The sequence below is a fragment of the Leptopilina heterotoma genome, unplaced genomic scaffold (assembly GCF_015476425.1).
Source record: "Leptopilina heterotoma isolate Lh14 unplaced genomic scaffold, ASM1547642v1 Lhet_59, whole genome shotgun sequence".
NCBI classification, from domain to species: domain Eukaryota; kingdom Metazoa; phylum Arthropoda; class Insecta; order Hymenoptera; family Figitidae; genus Leptopilina; species Leptopilina heterotoma.
Window position 1 is genome coordinate 984,369 of NW_025111133.1, and position 22,974 is coordinate 1,007,342.

General features: G+C 25.5%; 1 protein-coding gene across 4 annotated transcripts in view; it reads right to left on the reverse strand.

Moving 5' to 3' along the window:
* Nucleotides 1-22,974, reverse strand: part of LOC122508952 (semaphorin-1A-like) — a 440,531-nt gene that overhangs the window by 377,571 nt on the left and 39,986 nt on the right. Inside the window, exon 1 of one of the 4 annotated variants that reach the window (XM_043622641.1) lies at nt 20,595-20,620. The exons of the other annotated variants lie outside the window; for them this stretch is intronic. The gene's annotated coding sequence lies outside the window, so the exon portion shown is untranslated. Of the gene's footprint in view, nt 1-20,594; nt 20,621-22,974 lie in introns of those variants that run through there. 4 annotated transcript variants of the gene reach the window in all.

Consider the following 22,974-nt stretch of genomic DNA (forward strand, 5'->3'; position numbering starts at 1 on the left):
CCGCACATAATCAAGCAACATATTCCCCAGGTAATTATAAACATAATCGACTCTCTCGATGAAGATGCAATCAAAGACTTCTCGACTTCCGCGATAATATATATACACACAACAGCTCGCTCGCCTTTTAACTAGAAAGCTAACGGTGTGTCCAGGTATAATAGTTTCAGTGATGATGACTCGCAATATCCGCGACGCATTCCAGAACTCACACCCATTTGCCCGTTCATCACTAAGCCTATAAAATCTAGAGTAATAGCCATTGCAGTGATGATAATTCCATCAATACGCCGCTGGGTAATACAAGATGTACGTATACGTTAAATTTACCTCTCTTTTGCCCATTGAGCAATAATAAATGATAATCACTAATCAGCATTAAATCCAAAGATATACTTTTGTTTACTCGTAGGGATAATTCAAATAAAAACAAATGCGCCACTTTTCTTCTTAATCCCTGAAGCTGATATTATTTCCCATCTCTCACTTACCGTTAATTGCACTCTCCACTCATCTTCCCTGTCATAACTATTTTCTCCTGTTTTTCATAATAAATTGTCTCATCAATATTATCTCCAGAAGATGCCTGAATTAGCCATCATGATTATGGAAGGTGATTATTTTTCTCTAATGGTGCAAAATAACATTATATTTCGTTCGACGGGAAATGCGAGCAAAAAGCTTTAATGTTTATAATTATACGCATTATGTCTTTCGATGATGTCTTTACAATGTTTCTAAATACAAAAAGTGCATTATCAATCAATTTACCTGACACAGAAATTTTTTAAATATTTTTTTCTCGCAATACTTTGACCATGATGATAAAAGTTCAGTAATTAATAGGTTTCTAATAGTTGAGTACAAAACATGTAAAAAATGCGACCGTTACTAATATTGAAATGTTCAACAAATTAATCACAAATTCTTTTGTATCAAATAAAATGTTGCAAATTGAGAATTCAATAAATGACTATAACGTGAAGAACAATTGAATAGAGAGACAATCTTGAATGGAAAACGCTGGCCCTTGAACTTTTAATATTGAAATACGAGATAAATGAATCTATACATAGTGTATATCCGTGAAAAAAAAACCGAGAGTGGAAATTTAATAGTCAAGTTGAAAAGTTTAAAAAAAAGCTGACGATTATTGTGTCGAACTGATAATCAATGTTTTCTGCTTTGAAGATTTTTCAATAGGAAGGAACGAGAGAGTGAGAGAGAGAGAAAGAGAGAGGAGAGCCTGTTAATTATCGTGCATGTGCGGATTGGCTGCATTTATCGTGATAGCCAGGGCTTTTGCGTAGGTTTATTTATTACTTTTACTGCACGCGCTACCAGCAAATAATCATTCTTTGGATCAATGCACGATTAGGACGCGGCGAGAGGAAAGCAATTTATATTATACACGATAATGTGAAAAATTATTCCTCAAAAATAATTTAGTGTTAATTGTTTCGTCGTCGTCGACTTGGTCAGAACTTTGACGACGAACTGTTGTTTAATTTTGAAAAGTTGATCATAGTACACACAGAGGATTACATCAATAAAATGCCACTAATATTAGAATTAGAATTAAAATTATAACGCGTTACGAAAGTAACGCTGAAGCCCTTTTGGTCACCAGCGGTTCAATTATAATTATTATAATTAAAATTATAATTAAAATCAGAATTAAAATTATAATTAAACTTATAGTTAAAATTATTCTTGCTGTTTAGATGAAGAATTTACTAATTTACAGCAGTACGTTTTATTAATTGTTTAATTAAACTTTACGACCGAATGGTAAAATGAAAAAGTTAAAGTTTAATATCGAAATATATTGTTAATTTTCTGTTAGGAGTTAAGATCCTTCGGGCTTAATTAATCTAGGAACAGGGACATTCGTGCAAATTGTGTCCGTCGACCTGACATATATCCGCGGCAGAAAGGAATGAAATATTAACAAACCCCCCATGTAGAGTAATCTCTGGACGGAGCACGCGTTTTGCGTTGACGAGGGTTTGTGGAATTTTCCACATAATTTTGCGCTACACTTGAAACCACTGAGGTTTTCCCAAGACCATAGGGGAAACATTTCGAGAAATACAAAAACGAATCAAAAGTGTTGCGAGGCAACACTTTTGATTCGTTTTTTTGTCTCAATTTGTATAGCCAACCTGTATGGTTCACCGATTTTAAGTTTTTTTTAATCTAACGTTTACAAAGATTTTTGTTCCGTTTTGTAAAATATATCGAGTCTAATACGATGTTTTCCTACATTCCTCGTAGAAAAATTCTCCATAGCAATTCTCTTTTCCTGAATTTTTAAAATGCTTCTGCATATTGGGTACCTTCTTCTTTATCAACGCTTTTCTTATTTCTTCCTCCATTTGCCAACGAATGGATTTTCCTTTTATTAAAATAGGAGTGAGTGCCCTTCGATTTATCTTGCAATGATGGCGTACTTCTGTTACTGGAAGAACTATTGTCGCGAAGGGCTTCTTGTATATTTTAATGAAAAATGTGACAAATTTGAATACAAAACTTGTCTCTCTGTGTGTGTGACAATTTTCTAAACTTCAGTCTATTGTCATCTTTTAGAATATTTCCTCATTCCCTTCCATCGAAAAAATTTATTTTCAAAACGTATATTCTTGAATTAAGTAGGTATTAAAACCTTTCTCTATAATTGGAAAAAAATTAATTTTCTATAAATTCAACATCTATTATTGGAAAAACATTTAAAGTAGCTTAAATTAATGATTTGTATTCCACATTTAGTTGTCAATTTCAGATGAATATTTGATCTGTTTCGAAGTATAATAATATTAAATTAAAATCAAATACTTCGACTACAGAATTATATTCGTATAATTATAGAAGAAATGGTAAATGTTTCTTCATAAAATAAAATTTTTGCGCTTTCTAAAAATATATTTCCAAAGATAACTTTTTTACCAAGCACTCAAAAAAATTCTTTTTTAGAACATAAAAAATTTAGCATTCCTAAAAATTGTATCAAGTAACAGAGAAGATTTTGATGCTGTGTACCTGAAAAAAATATTCTGAAACAAATTCTTGTCCTGCTATTAAAAAATTAAACTTAACTATTTCAACACTACTCGAGGAATATGCGAAAAGATATTATAAATCATGAGGTCAATATTGACCGGTACAAGTTTAATTTTTTTTTCCTCCATCAACACGCAGCAAGCAACATTAAACTTTTAAAGTTTCTGGTAAATTCATCCAACATTTTTTACGGGACGTTGTAAAAAAGATAAAATTCTAGCTGAGGAAAGGGATACGCGAAAATCGTTCGAGAAACTTGGTCTGCCTTGGCGAAAATCCATTTTTATCGTAAATGTGGCGTCCGTTCGATATATCTCTTTTTCGATACGGGCGCTCTCAAAATCTGATAAACGAAAGAAGCGAAATTGCTAACAGAAAAGAGTGCCCTATTGCAACTTAGAATGTAAAAATCCACAAGCAACTTTTTTTTGTAAAACAAAAAAGAATTAAATAAAATTTTTCCATCAGAAATTAATTTAAAAATAACAAATAACTTGTTTGGGAGAATTTTTTCAGTTAATCGTTTTTAAAGTTACACTATTTTTTAATAAAATAAAGTTATGTAGACTGTAATAAAAAAAATTTAAAAAAAAATTTTTTTTTTAAATAAAATTGTAGATTCTTTATCTACTATAGTATTAATAAAAAAAACCAAATCATTCACATTCAACACATGAAACTGTCAGAAATATCCCCTAGAAATGACATTCGACGTTTTGGAATTTCAGTACGAGATTCTGTATGCTAATTTCGACAAAGTTAACACATTCACAAATCAAAAGCTCCGGGCAATCGCTATTAATAATTTTCAACGAACTTCGAATTGAATAATTAACATATATATGTGCTCTGAACGGAAGGTAGTTACAATATTGACAAGTTTTTACAATATTTAGCTGAATAAATAATTTTCAAACCTCAGGGTGAAATTTTTTTCCTTTTGGCAAAAAAAAAAATGTTTAATTTTAGAGATTATTAATGAGATTATAAAAGATATTTAATTATGAAAAATACGAAGACCACTTTCACCTATCTTGATTAAAAGTTAATCAATGATTAAATCCTTAAATTACACTTTAATCACTGATTAACTCAGACTTCGCACTCAACAATTAATTTTAAAAAAGTAGCAAAAAAGTATCTTTATGCCACAAAAAGAAAGTAAAAAAGAATAATAATCGAAAAATTAAATTTAAAAACTAAAAACTTGTTTTAGTCAACTCACAAAATTCCCAAAAATATGATTTTGTATTTCCCTGACATTTTCCTGATTTCCATAAAAAATATTCTTGCAAAGGAATTTATGAAAAATTTTTAGAAATAATTGAATTTTTTTAAATCTTGCGACGAATTTTATTCTTCAAGAAAATAATTGAATTCTTACAAACAAATGTTATCAAAATTTTAGAAAATATTTAAATTCTTTCAAAGAATTTTATTAGAATATTTAAAATAATTGTTTTCCTTTGAAAAACTGTCCTGAAAATTGAATTTCAAATAAATTGACTTTCAGTGAAAATTTTATTAACTATTCATGATATTAATTGAATTTTATTTATTTGCTTCTGAAATAATAATATTCTATTTTCGTATAGGTAGGTACAAAAGAGTGAAAAATGAAAATCAAAGTGTCAAGTTTGTTTTATTATTGATTAGAGAATATCATGCGACGTTCGTGATTGGTCAAACGCCTCGAGTAATAAGTTTTGCGATCTGTGTTTTCTTTGTGTTCAATGAACTTTACCGACTACCGTTGTCTATACCGAGAACTGCATTTTCATCCTGCGAGAGAGAAGACGATCCTTGAATATTCATTTCAACGGTTTAACCACTCCTACCATGCCTCGCTAACATGTAAACGCTGAATTGTCTTTCGCCTAATGGAATGGAACGGAATTGAACGTTAGTGCAAGAAGTTTACGGCAAACTATGTTTGAAAATGAAAATCCTACTTTGATTTTCTTTCTTTGACAAACTTTCATCCACTCCTGCATCATCGCATCGCCAGGAACTCGAGAAAATTTCACGGATTATGCGCATTATTATTCGAAAAAGAAAACTTTATTTCTAATAATCTCATTATTTATTCACCGATATTATAGTGAATCACTAATTTCAAATATTATTTCAAAATTAAAATATCATTTTCAATATATCATTTAAAGTGTCCTACTTTATAATTACTGTTTAAAGGATATTAATAAAAAATTGTGCACCAATTTTTCTCCATATTAATATTTAAAATTGGAAAAAAGAGAGATAAAAAAATTATAATTATAAATTAGCCGAATTTTTTTGCGAGAAATAATTAAAGACAATTCGTACTCTATATTCATTCCAGAGGCGAACTCCTGAAATGTCCAATAATTGCACAGATAATTAATTAAATTCAAGTTCAATTAATAATTTGAAAGGTGAAAAAAATTTTGAATCGATTAATATAATTTTGAAATGTTATTCGTATGAAAATATGTATAGTGAATATGTGCAAGGCTGCTGCAAGATATTGTCGTTATATTATAATTATAGTGCAATTTAAACTAATCATGAAATTATGGGTTCTCTCCTATCCTATGTTAAATGTAAACACGATTTTCCTTGTTATATACCAATTTAAGTGAAAACTGATTAATGTTTGCAGTATTTTTTGTCGAGCAGAGCAGTTTTACGAAATACCTCGTTAAGTGAATATCGCACTTTGGAAAATTTGTCTAGCGACAATGAAAAAGAACTAAAAAAATATAGCTGAATTTTTATCTTTTTATAACACACAGAAAAAAAGATGATATCATTTTTGTTGCGAGTAATTTTGATCTATTGTGAAAATCTATTTAGAAAAGTTCAATTATTTCAAATAATTTAAGTTACTTGTTGATAAACATTCAATTATTTTTAAAAAAAACCGAACTCAATTATTTATCAAAACTAATTTGTCAAATTTTTCTCAATTATTTTCTAAAGAATTTAAAAAAATTTCAATTAATTTCAATTACTTGGTTATAAAAATTCCATTAATTTTGAAAAAATTGAATTGAAATATCTTTAAAAGTTAATGTGGCGATCTTCTTTTAATTATTTTCAAGATTTGCAATAAAAGTCTTCAAAAAATTCAATTATTTTTCATAGAACGTTAGAACATTTCAATTATTTGTTTGTAAACATTCAATTATTTAAAAAAAGAACCAAATTTTTTAAAATAAGTAATTTGTCAACTTCTTTCAATTATTTTGAAGAATTTCAATTAATTTCTTTAAAAATTCAATTATTTTCTAAAGAATTTTAAGAAATTTCAATTATTTAAAAAAATTTCAATTACTTTTTTAAAAAAAATTCAATTATCTTCAACATATTTGAAATAAAGTATTTTCAAAAATTCATTTTTCACAATTTTTTAAGAAAATTATAAGAATTTTCAATTATCTTAATAAATTTCAATTACGTGGTTATAAAAATTTCATAATTTTAAAAAAATTAAATTGAAATATCTTTAAAAATTAATGTGGCGATCTTCTTTTAATTATTTTCAAGATTTGCAATAAAAGTCTTTCAAAAATTCAATTATTTCAAAATATTTCAATTAATTGTTTATAAACATTCAATTATTTAAAAAAAGAACTCAACTATTTAAAAAAAATAATTTGTCAACTTCAAAAAATTCAATTATTTTCTAAAGAATTTTAAGAAATTTCAATTATTTCAGAAAATTGTAATAATTATTTCAATTAATTATAAAAATTCCATTATATTAAAAGAAGAGAATTGAAATATCTTTAAAAATTAACGTGGCGATTTTTTACTTAATTATTTTTCAAATTACAACAATAGTCTTTTAAAAAATTCAATTATTTTTAATAGAATTATAGAACATTTCAATTATTTCAAAATATTTCAATTACTTTAAAAAATCCCAATTCCTTTTTTTATAAAAATTCAAATTATCTTCAAAAAGTTTGAACTAAAATATTTTCAAAAATTCATTTTTCACAATTTTTGAATAAAAAATATCGACATTTCAATTATTTAACAAAACTAAAAATTAAAATCATCTTAAAATTAATAAATTAAGAAAAATTTGTAATTGTAACTCTTTCGAAATTTACTTATTTTGTAGATGTAATTTAATCACTTTAAAGCTGCTCTAACATTTGGCAAACCTGTCATGATGAGAATAACAAAAATTAAAATAGAAATTACGTGAATTATTTGAAATATTCTAATTAAATTTAAAACTTTAAACTTGATGAATTCACAACTCTGTTAAACGAACTATAGTAAAACAACCGCATTCTAACACAAGCACGTCAAGCGAGAATCACAGCGTGAACTTGAGACCAAGGAGTGCGCACCGTTATGTTATGTTCACTTCCGGTCTTCTGGCATCTAGACACTCGGATAGACAAAGACGAAATGTAGATACAAACTTACAGCCACCTTGCGAATCGAGAGAAATATTTTCAAATTAAAAAATGCATGTTGCATTTTGCACTTTTTAAATTTTGTTCACAAATGTTTTTTACAAATTCTTTAAAATGTTCATTACAAACTTGTCGCAAACTAATTATTCACAAAAGAATTTTAATTAAAAGAGAAACAATAAAAAATAATTTACTAATTAGAAAAGTTTAATGAATCAAATAAAGAGACTTTTAAATAAATATTCTATCGAATTAAAAAAGTTTTTTGCTTTCAAAATAAATTGTGAAACGTATGTTTATATCGGGGGCGAAATAATAAAAAAGTGTTTAATGAACAAATTCGTTTTGATTGATGAGATGTGAATATGTATGCATATATTGAGCCTGCTTCACATTTTCCGTTTGCAATTAAACTTTCTCAGCCACGGAAGGAACTTGCGGCCCGCTAAATCGATTACCGACACGCATTTCTCGTGTCGACGATTGTTTTTCCAGCAAGCTTGCATGCAATGCAGTTTTATCCGATCGAAGGTGAAAACGCATTCTTTACGGAGAAGCTTGGAATATTTCAAGCGGAATTTGAGAGTGAAAAGCGTTTCAACGTTGATGTATTTCGCAAATAGTTTTGTCGCACAAAAAATTTTAATAGTTTATTGAACAGTAAAAATAAATTAGGCGGTAAACTCATCAATCTTCGGAAATAAATTAATAATTTACTTTTTTTAACATACAAGCTTCGCACTCAACAATTAATTTTAAAAAAGTATCAAAAAGTAACTTTAAAAATAAAAAAATGTAGTAAAAAAGTAGCAATCGAAAAATAAAGATAATTTAATTCTTCCAACGAATTTTAATGAATTTTTTTAATAATTGAATTCCTGTTAAAAAATTTACTATTTGTAAAAATAATTGAATTCTTCCAACGAATTTTATTGAATTTTTTTAATAATTGAATTCCTGTTAAAAAATTTACTATTTGTAAAAATAATTGAATTCTTCCAACTAATTTTATTGAATTTTTTTAATAATTGAATTCCTGTTAAAAAATTTACTATTTGTAAAAATAATTGAATTCTTGCCAGGGATTTTATCAAAATTTTTATAAATAATTGATTTCTTACAAAGGATTTTATTAAAATTTTTAAAAATAAGTTAGAATTCTTCAAAAATTCAATTACATTTCAAAATAATTTTTAAAAGTGGAAAATAATCGAATTTCATAAAAATTAAAAATTTATTTCGATTAACTTTTTTTTAATTTTTAATTTTTACGAGAATTAACTATATTAAAAAAATTTTAATTACAATTTTCCAAAAGAATAACTTTTATTCATAATTTATAAAATAGATTATTCATAGTTGAATAATTTTTGTTCAATAAATATATAATTATGTATCAATTCTACCGCAGGAATTAAAATTTGCAATAATTTTAAATTTTAATGTAAAAAGCTTTTTTAAATTTAAGTATTTCTAAAAATTCATTCTATAACGCAAATACTATTCTACCTATTACAATCTATAATTTTAACTGAAATTAATTTTTAAATCAAATTTTTATTAGAAAGTTCGACAAGAATTCAATTATTTAAAAACAAAAATAAATCATTTATAGAATAATATTAATAATTTTTCAAAAATTGAATAGGAATTTTATCAAATTCTTTGAAAATAATAATTACATTTTTTAAAAATAATTAAAATCCTGTAAAGAATTTTATTATTCATAAAAATAATTGAATCCTTGCAATGAATTTCATTGAATTTGTTTAGATAATTGAATTAATGGGAAAAATTTTTTATTTGTAAAAATAATAATTGAATTCTTCCAACGAATTTATTTGTTTTTTTTTAAATAATTGAATTACTGTGAAAAATATTATTATTTCTAAAAAAATTGAATTCTTGAATTTTATTACCATTTTTTGGAAATAATTGAATTCCTCCGAAGAATTTTATTATTTATAAAAATAATTGAATTCTTCCATCGAATTTCTTTAAATTTTTTCAAATAATTGAATTACTGTTGGAAATTTTATTATTTGTAAAAAAGAATTAAATTCTTGCAAAGGATGTAATTAAAATATTAAAAGCAATTGAATTCCTGCGCTGAATTTTATTATTTATAATAATAATTGAATTCTTCCAACGAATTTCTTTGAATTTTTTTAAATAATTGAATTACTGTGAAAAATGTTAGTATTTCTTAAAAAAAATTCAATTCTTGCAAAGAATTTTATTATTTATAAATATAATTGAATTTTTTGAATCGTTTTATGAAAATTTAAAAGAATAATTGACGTATTTGGAATAATTTACTTTAAATTGTATAAAAAATAAAAGCAATGTTGGCAAAGAGCGTTGTGAACAATTTTTCTATACTCAGCCAGCACTTGCCGCCGTGGCTTGTCCAAGCTTTGGCGAAACAAAAATTCTGTACTGCGCCAGCACTAATTGTCGAGGCTCGGCTAGACTACGCCGAACAATCGTCTGAGTACTAAGCCAGTGGTGAGCATCGGCACTACACTGGCATTTCCCATTGGGATGCCACGGGGAGTAAAAAAATAATAGAAGGAAAATTGAAACAAAGAAATGAATTTTCAAATATAAGAGGAATTAAAATGTCAAAACTGGTTCAGATTGTTGAACGTTTAAGAGGCTGGAATTTTGTCTTGAGATGAAAAACTGGAGGAATATTTGAATCTCATCTTCTTTTACGATGCTTATACAAGTAATTATTTATCTCATTTCTTTGAGGTTGTGTTCTTGGGGATTTAAAATAGAAAGGCGTCGAAAAAGAAAGAGTTTAAAAGACAGAGGTGAGATTAAAGCGTTCCTATGGCTTTTAACGTTAAGCGACCGAAATTACTGAGATCGAATGCTCCCGGCCGTTTTCTTTGAGATTTTCTCAGTGGAAGTTGCTGCGAGAGCACGCAAGTACCAAGTACATATACTGGGACCTACATCTATTCATGATTTTTCAAAAGACCTGCTTCTCCCCTCTTGCCGTACCACCCCGGTTCCATTTAGCTTTTTGTACTTTCGCTTGCTTGACTCATCGACCAAAAGCCCTTGCTTGAAATTATTTAGCCCCAAGCTTTCGCTAGGAGAGAGTCTCGTCCCTATTCCTTTCCTTATGTGAGAGAGAGAGTCATACACACAACTCCCAGATACATATACATATACGTATGTACAAAAAATATATAGCACAAAGTTTACGAACTTCCGGGAAGCTAACGAGTGCCACCGAGTTTTATCTATGCATCGGTCGACCTGCAGGCGACGGGGATTAAAGTCTGTTTTACACGAGGGGACGAAAAGGAAAGGCAAAAACTGACTTTGGACGCTTGACCATTCTCTCTGGACGTGAGAAACTTGAAAATTTTTATTCCATTTTCTCGGAAATATTCTGCTTTTTGCGCACTCGAGTTAATACTCTCCTCAAATTTTTTTAATATTTAAATGAACGGATTAAGGTTTTTTTGCGAATGACTTTTCCGACAATTTAAATCTCATGATGTTTATAGACTCCGATAAAGCAGGAATAAAAATTGATTGTATTTTATTTCCAGGCTTCGCACTCATTTACTGTTTACCACTTTTTTTTACTTTTAGCTACTATTTAAATACATTTTTTAAATTTCTGACAATAGAATACTTTCCTCTATTTGAGAATTTGCACTACTTTAAATTCGCTAATGATCGAAATAAAAAAAATTGTTTTTAAACATTTCAATAAAATTCTTCTTAGAAACAATTTAAATTTTTTTTTATAAAATTCTTTGAAATAATTGTTTCAAAGAATTTTATAAAAAAAATTTTAAATTGTTAATATAATAATTGAATTCTTGCTAAAGATTTTCCAAAAAATTTTCAAAATAATTAAATTAATTATGTATTTTGAAAATTTTTTGGAAAATCTTTAGCAAGAATTCAATTATTTTCCACAAATAAAGAAATTCTCGAATTTTATAAAAAAAAAATTTTAAATAATTGAATTCTTTTGGAAAATTTTATGAAAATAGTAGATATTGAAAATCATTGAATTTGAGGGAAATTTTTGAAAATAATTGAATTTCAGAGAAGAATTTAATTATTTCTAAAGATAATTTAAATTTTGATGAGAATTTAAAAAAAATTTTGATTTGAAATAATTGAATTTCTGCGAAGAATTTTATTACTTTTGAAAAATAATTGAATTTCTGCAATAATTGTTAATTTCTCTCAAATTCTCCAAATTAAATCGTACAATTTATGAACTTTTCATCCTTTTTGAATCAAATTACGGACTTTTTTTCCAAAAAAACGGACTTTTACGGACTTGAAGCAAAGTTACGGACTTTTACAGGATTTACGGACCTAGTTCGAGCCCTGTAATTACTAAACTTAGGGAAAAAAAAACTGAACACTTATTTGTCAACTTTTCCTCTTGCAATTTTAATGCCGATAATTGCGTGTATAGTTATGCAAATCAAAGTTTCTATCAGCACTAAATACGCGTGAACGAGCACTCGTGTTTCCTCGGTGTACTATGGAATTGGTTACTAGATTAATTATTCAGATCTTAATTACCTAAGCCCGCAAAGGTACGATATAGCTTACCAAAACATGCGTCAAACTAGTAGGAATAACCATACAATGTCTGCATTGCATAAATGGACGGAATTTATACAAAATTGACAAAATCAACTTTCGAATTATCAAACACACGTCATTGTCATACACACACGTATTTTCAGTAAATATTTTTCAATATAACAAAACTTCACTTCATTCAACTGACACAATTGAGATTTTCTCTTCTCAATTTGAAAATAATTGAATTTCTGCAATTATTTGTAATTTCTCTAAAATTCTATCATACACAGAAAAAACGATAATCTAATTTTAAGAAGCTCCTACATAAATAGGAGCCAAGAATATTCCCTACTTAAATCAAGCATTTTTATTAAAACAATTCGAAAAAGTGATATATATTATCCGAGGTATGAAAAATGACTGAAAAATCAAAGCACATCTCATAGCAGTGAAATATCATTGAGTATTTATAAAATTGAAATCGCGAAATCAAGTTTTTTTTTTAATCTCATTTAGATAATAATATACAATTACGGAAACTTGAAGTAAGGGGAATATAGGTCTTGCCTGGAAAAATTGATGTCATGGCAATTGGAGCTACTAAATATAATCTTAGGTTAACAAGAAGCACGTGCATTAAGCTCGATAGCGTGCCGTCGAATTAATCACACGGGCTCTACACTGCGCGCCCTCTTGCGTTTAAAGAGTATACACTGTCTTTATACCATAAGCGAGGGTTGTATTGTAATTCAGCTCTAAAGCTGAATCCGTTATTTTACGGATAGAAACGAAAAATAAAGGAACCGAGGGTGGAGACAAGGCATTTATTTCCCCGAATAAATGCCCCGTTTTCAAACCAAACTCCTTGACCTATGACCCCTTTAACCCCCAGGGGTTTCAGCACCCTCTTTCCTTTTCTAATTCCTTCGATTTTACAAGTGTTTACAAGTGTTTACAAGAGGGTTTACCGAGGTTCAGTCAAGTGGAAGGAAGCATACCATCTTCTTCTCCTCCCCTATTCGATATTGCATTTTCTTTTTAAATTTTGAAACTAAAGGTGTTTAAACGATTCAGGAAGTACCTACGATTCTGTCTTAATGATTTGCTCATTGTGAACGCGCCTTTCTCGGAAGTCATTAAAGGACATGGAATTCACTTACGCTCGCTCTCGCATGCTCTCGCACTTGCACTAAGGGCTTCGTATTTGCATAGCTCTACGTGTAAAATGTCACTAAGGCAGTTTATGGCCACAATGGCGATGCGAAGCTACGAGCGACTACTTAGACTTGATGAAACTGGAGATTTCTGTCGGCTGCGATAACAACATTTACGATCCTGATTAAGTCCGGGTTTTAAATTACCTGCATAATATTCCTGATAAAAGTTAACTCCTTTTTTTATCTCGGGGCCCTAATTAAAAAAAATTAAAACTTAGCATGCTGCATGATTTTAGGAAAAAAGTGGGTTAGAAGAGAAGACATCAACTTTTATTCCATGAGAAATATAAATCTTCCTTTTAACCTAGGGCTGAAAATAGAATGATATTTGCACATACGAGAAAGATAAAAAAGATAAAATCCACATTTTATACTTTGAGAAAAATAATAGCCTATTTATTTAAATATTCTATTTATACTCTATAAATTTGAATTAATAAAAATTTTTACTAATTCGAATTAGTGGCTGACTTTTTGCTTTTAAATTAGTAAATTTTACTAATAAATAGTAATTTCTACTAATTTATTAGTAAAATTTACTTAGTGACTGACTTTTTGTTTTCGAATTAGTAGATTTTACTAATAAATAGTAATATCTACTAATTTATTAGAAAAATTTAGAGAGCAGGCTTCACACTCAAAAATTAATTTTAAAAAAGTAGCTTCAAGACTGAAAAATATAGTAAAAATGTACCAATCGAAATATTAAATTTGACAACTAAAAAACTAGTTCTGGTTAATTCACAAAAATCACAAACATTTGATTCTGTATTTCCCTGACATTTTCATGATTTCCATAAAAAATATTCACTTTTCTTTCTAATTCTTAACATCAATTCTAAATATTTATGAAATTCAATTATTTTCCAAGCTTTCACTGAATAGTCTACAAAAATTCAATTATATTTAAAAATAACTTTTAAAAGTGAAAGAATACATTTTTTTAAATATAATTTTTCAATTACATTTTACAAAATTTCCAATTAATTGAAAATAAATATTTTTAATTTTTACAAGAATTTAACTATATTTAAGGAATTTTAAATATTTTTTATTTATTTTATACTTGAATAATTTTTTATCAGTAAATGTATAAATATTTAAGCTGATAAATATTTAATTATTTTTTCACAGGAATTAAAATTTTAAATAATTTTAATGTAAAAGCTCTTTGAAATTTAACTATTTCTAAAAATTCATACTATAACGCACTTAATATTCAATTATTATCTCAAATTTTAATTGAAATTCATTTTTAAATCAATTTTTATTAGAAAGTTCTACGAGAATTCAATTATTTCAATATAAAAATAAATAATTTATTGAATAATTGAATTTTTTATTAAAACTTTTAAAATATTTAAATTCCTATAAAGAATTTTCTTTATAATTGAATTCTTGCAAAAAATGTTATTAAAATTTTAATAGTGACTTTTCACTAAGAATTTTATTATTTAATTTATGAAAATAATTGAATTCTTGCGAATAATTTTAATAAAATCTTTAAAAATAATTCAATTCTTGAGAGTAATTTAATTAAAATTTCTGAAAATAATTGAATTCTTACAAAGAACTTTAATAAAATTGTATTTTCATGAAAATTTTACTATTTGTGAAAGTAATTGAATTTCTATAAAGAACACTTATCAGGAATTCAATTATTTTTGAAAATTTTTTATAAAAGATTCAATTATTCAATAAATTATTTATTTTTGTATTTAAATAATTGAATTTTTGCAAAAAATTTACAAAAATTCTTGCGAAGAATTTTAAGAAAATTGTATAAAATAATTGAATTTTTGTAAAAATTTTACAATTTGTGAAAGTAATTGAATTTTCATAAAGAATTTTATCAACAAATTTTTAAATAACTGAATTCTTCTGGTGAATTTTAATAAATCTTTTAAAAATAATTAAATTTTTTAAGAAATTCATTAAAAATTGTATTAAAAATAATTGAAATCCTGTAAAAAATTTTATTATTTTATAAAAATAATTAATTTCTTCCAACGAATTTCATTGAATTTTTTTAAATAATTGAATTCCTACGAAAAATATTATTATTTATAAAAATATTTTAATTCTTGCGAAGGATTTTTATAAAATTTTTTAGAAATAATTTAATTTTATCGAATAATTTTATGAAAATTTAAAAAAATTCTAGTTGAATTCTTTCAAAGAATTTTATCAAAATATTTTAAATAATTACTTTCGAAAAATTTTCTGGAAAATTGCATTCCAAATAATTGGATTCTTATAAAAATTTTATTATATTGACGATAATGTTAATTTTATCCTAGAACCTTTTATATTGCAATAAAGTAATTATTATTAATGTTGGAGTTTATTTGATACACATTAAGTAACAAGTGTTAATTAAGAAAAAATATCTCCTTAATTTAAACTTGGAAAACTTGAAGATATTCTTTTGAAAGTTAAACAGATTATATAATTAAAAGATGCAAGATTCTTAAGTTTCTGATAAGTTCAAAAAAAGGTAAAATTTCATTAAAGGTAATTTTTCCCCTTATCATCGCATTATACTTTTTTAAAAATTCTGATTGAGAAATCCACAATACATAAAAAAAGTTAATTAAGATCATATTACAAAACCTTTGAAATAGGTTGTAAAGAACAAAATACATTTTACGTTTATTGTTAAAAATGTCGAGTACACGAACATATACAATAAAGAAAAATTAACGTGAAAACTATAGTCAGATAAATAAAGAATAGAATTCTAATAATCACTTACAAAATCCAATCGAAAAGCATTTTTTCACCTTTATTAGGAACAATTAAAAAACATTTCGCAACAATTTACAGAATACTTTTGTGAAAAATTTACATAATATTCAGATGGAAATGTATAATAATTATGGTCTTAATTGAAAAAATTAGCCATTAAAACGAAATTGATTGTAAAATTCCTTAATGTTTTTCTAAATGAAAAAGTAAACATGCAAAAAAGTATAACGCAATTTAAATTAAATGGTCATTACCGACCGTAAAAAATTCATAAAAAAAATAACATGCGCAATTCTCTAGTTAAAAAATATAATCACCATAAAAATGTATTAAGTGTGAAATCGTAATGATAAGAAAGCAGCAAATTTAAATGCCGTTCAATGGTTTTTCGAGAAACTTGGAAGCCTGGAAATTGAGTCACCTGTTCGAAAGGCAGTGAAATTCTTAAGCCATAGCCGTTTGGCTTGTTGAAAGGCGCATTTTATCGGCTAGTGACTAAATATTTTGATGTCATGGAAACACTGCAAAATTTTATAGCAATATTACATCCTGAGCATAAACTTTTAATACCTCGTTTTATAGTGAATTCAATACGATTAATCCTCCCCTTTTCCATTTTTTTCTAAACCCTCTTTCCAGACACATTTATTACCCCCATCGAATAGATTTAATTCAAATACAATTCAAGACTGAACAGGGTTGCCACAAAAATTTAATTTTTTCCCCTGACTTTTCCCTGATTTCCAGAAGGAATTTTGACACTTTCATATTCTGATTATTATTTTTCCTTGGAAACTAAGATTTTCAAAAATATTAAATTTAAATCTTTTTGAAATTCAATAACTAATAAGAATATTATTATAAAACATGAAGAATTCTTCATGGTTTTATAATAATTAAATATTAAAGATTACCCAGTGATAAAATTTTAGTTTATATAAAAATATTGTTACTCTAACTTTTTTGAAATTATTTCATCATTTAAATTCAATTAATATATTCGCTAGAATTTTTAGCTACAATTTTTCTTTAAATTAATTATTAATAATTATTTTATGAAGAATTTTATTAACAACTTTTCAAAATAATTCATTTCTTTTAAGGAATTTCATTAAAGTTTTACAGAAATTTATTAAATTTAAGAATTTTCTAACAATTTTTGAAAATAATTGAAAACTTTTGAAGAATTTTATTAAAATTTTTAAAAATAATCGAATTCATGAGAAGAATTTAATTAATAATTTATGAAAATAATTGAATTCATGCGAAGAATTTTATTAAATTTTGCCAAGAATTATATTAAAACTTTTGAAAATTTTTTTGACTTCTTGAAAAGAATTTCAGAACCTATTTATAAAAATAACTTAATTCTTGACGAGAATTTTTCAAAAATTTTGAAAATAATTTGATTTCTGCAAAGTATTTTAATACCTTTCAAAAGAATTAAATTCTCCTCATGAATTTTGTTATTTATTGAAATAATTGAATTTTGGAAAAGAATTTTATTAAAATTCCTTAAAATAATTGATTTTTTGGAAAGAATTTTGTGGTTTATCAGGATAATTGAATTCTTTTGCAGAATTTTATTATTTATGAAAATAATTGAATTCTTGACAAGAATTTCATAAAAATATTTTAAAATAATTGAATTCCTTCGAAAAATTTGATTATTTGTGAAAATAATTGAATTCTTGTCATGAATTTTGTAGACATTTTTTAAAATAATTGAATTCTTGACAGTAATTTTATTATTTTTGAAAATAATTGAATTCTCACTAAGAATTTTATTATTTATAAAAATAATTGAATTCTTGCGAATAATTTTATTAAAATTTCTAAAAATAATTGAATTTTTGACAAGAATTTTATTATTTTGAAAAATAATTGAAATTATTTTGAAAAATAATTTTATTATTTTTGAAAATAATTTAATTCTAGACAAAAATTTTATTATTTTGGAAAATAATTCAATTCTTGACAAGAATTTTATTATTTTGGAAAATAATTCAATTCTTGACAATAAATTTTATTATTTTCAAAAATAATTGAATTCTTGTCAAGAATTTTATAGAAATTTTTTAAAATAATTGAATTCCTTCGAAAACTTTGATTATTTATGAAAATAATTGATTATGAAAATAATTGAATTCTTTTGCAGAATTACTTAAAAATTTTTTTTAAATAATTGATTTTCTGCGACGAATTGAAAGTTTTTTATGAAAATATTTGAATCTTTGCAACGAACTTTATTATTTTATTGAATAATTGAATGTTTCTTAAAATTGAATTCTTTTGTCAAGTTTTAATAAAATTTTAAAGAATAATTGCATTTTTCGAGGAATTTATTTAAAATTGTATTAAAAATATTTAAAATTCTGCGATGAAATTAATTGAATTCCTAAATGAAATTTTATTGTTTATGAAAATAATTGAATGTTTTCGTAGAATTGTATCAACAATTTTTTTTCAATAATTAAATTTTTTTAATAAATTTTATGAAAATAGTAAATATTGAAAATAATTGAATTGCAAAAAACTATTGAAACCAATTGAAATTTTGCAAAGAATTTAATTAAAATTTTTAAGAATAATTGAATTTTTGGCGATATATTATGCTATTTATAAAGATAATTGAATTCTTGACGAGATATTCGTTAAATTTTTTTTAAATAATTGAATTTCTTCGAAGAATTTTATTACTTTTGAAAATAATTGAATTCTTGTGATGAATATTGTTATTTATGCGAAAATAATTGAATTTTGCAAAGATTTTTATTAAAATTCCTAAAAATAATTGACTTTTGTCGAAGAATTTTGTGTTGTTTATCAAGATAATTGCGTTAAAACTTTTAAAATAATTGAACAATATTTAAAAATCCATTGTGGTCAGAAATAGAAAAAAAAATTTCCAGTACTTTTAATAAAAATTCCTGACTTTTCTCTGATTTTTCTGACCAATTCTACTTTCCCTCACTATTCCCTGAATTCCCTGATTTCCCTGACCTGTGGCGAACCTGACTCGATAAAAGTAATCAAGATTTGGTTTATCAAAATGATGATAAATATATAAAATTTGATGGATCGAAAACTATAATTTCCATAAAGGAAACTTCCATAGACGAAGCCATAGGAAGAGTATATATAAAGAGAATATACCCCGAGAACAGCCTTTATAATTTAGTTAAAGTCTTAGAACCTTAGAAAATATATTGTTACATTTTATACCGATAAGACTAGACTTCCTGCTATTTGAACGCTGCGAGACCAAGTACGCAGTATAAAAGCTGTCTAAAGGGACTTTAGATAATCCTTATTATACCCGGAAAATTTATAATCCTATAAAAGAAATATCATCAAACAAATTTCAATCACCGTACCTTTATATACACAATATTTGAAGTTTATCAATGAAAGCGAGAGAAGAAAAATAAAGAATCAAACATTTTTCACCCTGAAAATGGATTTACTGCCATATAATCGTTTGGAATTTATTCGATTAATAATTTTAATGTTATTTGAAAGTTTCAAGAGGGCATAAATATCAAGCTAATAAGTGGCCAACATAAATGATGCTGACAATGTTGTTTGCAGTAAAGCTGCCATAAAGCTTATAGTTAGAGGCAAAATGCTAGTGGCAAGCATAAAATTATCAACCAGTCCTGCACGAAGGTGTTTTTTATTTTAAAAAACGTGCCCGAAGACATTCTCTACTAAAGCACACCCTTAAATACAATTTTTTTTTCGCTACTAAAAATTACATATACCGATAAGAAGTAACTGTAAACGCAGTGCGTGCGTTATCTATAACCAGTGCGATATAAATCCCTCTCTCTTTCGATACTCGAAGATTGCAAAATTTCCCCCATCGTGCACACTACTTCTCCTTGGATATTTTAAACAATACCCGTTTGTTCCTTTATAACTAGCTACACATGAAAAGTGTATGAGCTCTCCTACACAAATATTAATCGCATGCAACCAACAGCAAATAGGCCATTAAATTCTCTATTAATTAAATCCTCCGCAACGTTCAATCGACTCTATACGACCTATTACGGAAATCAATGTTTATAAAAGAAGAATCCGCGTATTTCAAAGAGAGAGAGAGAGAAAGAGAAATGTTCACTCCGCTGGATTAACTTGGGGATAATCCCAGTACAACATTTTCCAGTATTGATGCTTCTTTCCATTTCTTTCTCTCATGAATTAAATGTTTACTGAATTAATTGCTGTTCAATTTTACGGAAGTAATTTCTCTGAGAATTAATACTTTGATTTCAAATAAATACTATTTCTCTTATATTATTTTATATATACAATAAAAGTTTAAACTTACTATTCAAGTATAATAAACTATCATTACATTACCGATTAGCATCAATATTAATATTCTCACTAACTTGTTTGTTTGTTTGTTATTTAATGTTAAAAATATAATGTTACATAATTTATAAATTTCTAGATTTAATTTGTGACTTTAACAGCAATAATAACAGCGTAGAAATTATATTTTTATAATTTTAGAAATCAGGCAAAATCTTTCAAACTTAGAGTGCTAAAATTTATAATTACTCACCAATTTCATCTAAGTAACACTATTTCAAAATTAAGCAAGAGGTCCACTTACCTGAAAAAGACAAAAAAAAAAACATTAGAAAAATCAGAACTATTAAAAATAATTTAAAAATTAATTACACTCGGAAAAAAAATTTGGTTTGAATCAAAAACTATTTGTTGTATAAAACTAATTTTAGTCTAAGAAAGCTTTGGACTTTTCCCTTATTTCCAGACAAAATTTTGCCTTTTTCCTAATTCTAATTATATTCTGATTCACTCTAAAAATTATTAGATATTAAAAAAAAATGTTCTATTACATTTATTTACGAATTATTTCTCTAATTGTAAAATAATTCAAAAACATTAGAATTTCTTTTTTAGATAAATATTTAATTATTATTATTTTTCCATTGAAATTAAATATAAAAAATTCGGATTTTCAAAGATTTTAATTTAAAACATTTTCGAAATTAATTTATTTATAAAAATTCACGCTAAAATGCTTTTAATATTCAATTATCTAAAATTTTAATTAAAATTCACTTTTAAATCAATTTTTATTAGAACATTCTACGAGAATTCAATTATTTAAATACAAAAATAAATAATTTATTAAATAATAGAATTTTTTATTGAATTGAATAATTGAATTCTTGCAAAAAATTTTATTAAAATTTCTAAAAATAATTCAATTCTCACTAAAAATTTTATTATTTATGAAAATAATTGAATTCTTGCGAATAATTTTATTAAAATCTCTAAAAATAGTTGAATTCTTAGGAATAATTGTCTTAAAATTTCTAAAAATAATTAAATTAATTGAATTAAATAATTGTATTCTCTTGAAAATTTTACTATTTGTGAAACTAATTGAATTTTCATAAAGAATTCTTATGAGAAATTCAATTATTTTAAAAAAATTTCATAAAACATTCAATTATTGAATAAATTATTTATTTTTGTATTTAAATAATTGAATTCTTGCAAAAAATTTTATTAAAATTTCTAAAAATAATTGAATTCTTGACAAGAATTTTATTATTTGTGAAAATAATTGAATTCTTGCAAAAAATTTTATTAAAATTTCTAAAACTGATTGAATTCTTGACAAGAATTTTACTATTTTGGAAAATTATTGAATTTTTGACAAGAATTTTATTATTTTTGAAAATAATTGTATTCTTGAAAAGAATTTTATTATTTTTGTAAATAATGGAATTCTTACTAAGAATTCTAATAAAATTGTATTAAATAATTGAATTTTCGTGAAAATTTTACAATTTGTAAAAGTAAATGAATTTTCATAAAGAATTTTATCAACAAATTTTTAAATAATTGAATTCTTTTGTCGAAATTTAATCAAACTTTTAAGAATAATATTCCATTTTTTATAAAATTGCAATTTTAATCGAATTCCTTATAAGGAATTCGATTAAAATTGTATTAAAAATAATTGAAATTCTACGTTGAGTTTTATTATTTATGAAAATAATTGAGCTTCTAGAATTATTATTGTTATTATTATTATAAGAAAATTATTGCGAATAAATTTATAAAAAAATTTGTAAGTAATTGAATTTCTGTGAAATTTTTATTATTTATGAAAGAAATTAAATGTTTGCGTAGAATTTTATCAAAATTTTTCTTAATAACTGTTTTTTTTAAATTTTATTAAAATAGTAGATATTGAAAATGCAGTTTACAAAAATATGAAAAATAAAGAAAAAGGACAGAAAGACAAAAAATTACACTCATTCAATGATCAATATTCCACGCAGTTTTCAGATATGATTTAAAAGCAAAATTTGAATTACGAGGGTGTATTCTAAATTTGCATAATCACACGCAATATATAACGCGCGTTTATTGGAATTTAAAGGCCGTGATTTTTTCCTTCCTGTTTTTTTTTATTTTTCGAAAATACCAAAAAAAAAAAGAGAGAGAATGGTAAAATTCATGGAAACGATCGAGTTATCAATTTTTGCAATCAGTGATAATTCAATAAATTTTGGGGATATACTGTTGGGAAAGCATTTTATTACGAAAAGAGGAGAATTGAATGTGCGAGGGAAAATTATTAACGACTGTGTGTTTGGGTGTGTATGTGTGTGTGTACAAAATGGTTAATGGAAAAGAGCACGTGATCGATCTTTGCGTTTGTTAGTTTACGAATTGCCTGCTGCTGCTGTTGCTGATGATTCAGACGCGATATTCGAGGTGACGCGCGCCCTGGGATCGTGCATGTTACCTATAATGCGTAAGAAACCTAGTGTATGTACATACGAATATTGAATGTGTGGTTTTGCGATTAAGCCAAAGCACGCTAACTGAGTGAAGTCAGTCACTGTCTGACTCTGATAACACGAACTTATTCCACAAACTCTGATAACTATTATCCT